The 1,654-nt window shown below is 38.8% G+C and overlaps 1 pseudogene; it reads left to right on the top strand.

Moving 5' to 3' along the window:
* Positions 1 to 691: 691 nt before the first annotated feature.
* On the top strand, positions 692 to 1,421 carry LOC102470214 (CCR4-NOT transcription complex subunit 7 pseudogene; annotated as a pseudogene).
* The last annotated feature ends 233 nt before the right edge of the window (positions 1,422 to 1,654 follow it).

The raw sequence follows: 1,654 nt of genomic DNA, 5'->3' as shown, positions 1-1,654 counted from the left end.
AAAATTTTAATTATTTTTTTTTTTTTTAAAAAAAAAAAAAAAAAAAAAAACGAAAATCCCAAAACAGAAAACCGCACGGCGCATTTGTGCACTGCGCAAGAATATCTAGTTTGCTGGAGCCATGTGGAACCTTCTTCTCATGAATTGTTATTAAGGGCAGTTCTAGTGAGAGCTCAGAAGGAAATGAGAGGCAAGGTGTTGGAAACTGGTGAAAAGATCTCTGTATTATATAAGTGGAAAATAACTTGGCTGAATTGTTTTTGTGTCCTGGAATTCTGTGAAAGGCAGATTTTAAGGTCGACAAACTAGGATACTTGGCAGGTGAAATCTCCAAGTACCAAAACATTAACGACACTGAATAGCTTCTTAAGCTGCTTTTTGTAGAATGTGAGAGAAAAGAAACAATTTACAGACAAATTTAGAATAAAAGTGGAGAGAAGCGATGGTGCAGCATGGTGCGGTGCTGTCCTGGTCCCTTGATCCTTTGCTGGGGAAGAGGCGTCTATGGGTCACCTGCTGCCACTGGCTGGGCTTGGCCTGTACGAGGTGCTGTCTCTTTGGTGAGGAGAAGGAGGAGCATGAGCTCAGCAACACAAGTATATGAATAAAGGATAAAGTTTTCTATGAAGCAAATCTTCAGCCAAGTATGTTGTTTTAATGCATGACATCTAGACTCGCTTGTGCCCTCACTATGTCAGTAACCACAGTAGATCACAGCCAAAGAGTTTGTGAAGTTTGGGCGTACAACCTGAATGGAATGAAGAGATGAAGAAAATTCATCAAGTTATCTGAAAAATATAATTATTGGCTATGGACACTGAGCTTCTAGGTGTGGTTGCAAGCCCCACTGGAGAATTCGGAAGTCATGCTCATTATCAATACCAACTATGGGGGTGTAACTAGACTTGTTAGAGATAATTCAGATAAGACTGACTATGAATGAGCAAGGAGAGTACCCTCCAGGAACTTCAACTTGTTTACATTTAAATTTAATTTGACTGAGGACATGTATGCCCAGGATTCCAAGGAGCTGCTTAACGACCTCAGGTATCCAGTTTAAAAATCATGAGGAGGAAGGAATTGAGACCCAGTATTTTGCAGAACTTCTTATGACTTTAGGAGTGGCTCTCTATGGGGGGGTCAACTGGTTATCGTTTCACAGTGGTTATGACTTTGGTTATTTAATTAAAACCCTGACCAACTCTAATTTGCCAGAGGGGAATTGGATTTCTCTTGAGATCCTTCAATTGTTTTTTCCTGTAATTGATGATGTGGAGTAACTCATCAAAAAGTGCAAAATTCTCAAAGGTGTATTGCAGGAAATTGCTGAACAGAGCGGGAAAGGTTAGGACCACAACATCAGGCAGGATCTGATTCATTGCTCAAAGGAATGGGCCTTTTTCAAAATGAGAGAAGTGTGAAAACATTTGTACTTTTTCTCTCAGTTGTTATATTGAGAACATTAAAAATCCTATGGCAAAAGTTTGGACATTTAGAAGAAAAATAGACAGGCAAAGCATTAACGGGACAAAGAAATGTGATATTACCTGTTGAAGCTGTTTTGTAGCTTTATCAACTGAAGTGGGGAGAAATGTTCACATGTTGAAATATTCACTTTGTAACCTAAATAATGTGATTGAATGTATAAAAGAAA

This window comes from Tupaia chinensis, unplaced genomic scaffold (assembly GCF_000334495.1).
Source record: "Tupaia chinensis unplaced genomic scaffold, TupChi_1.0 Scaffold000549_1, whole genome shotgun sequence".
Lineage (NCBI taxonomy): Eukaryota > Metazoa > Chordata > Mammalia > Scandentia > Tupaiidae > Tupaia > Tupaia belangeri.
The sequence above is the reverse complement of the archived record's forward strand: the minus strand, read 5'-3'. Positions and strand labels throughout refer to the sequence as shown.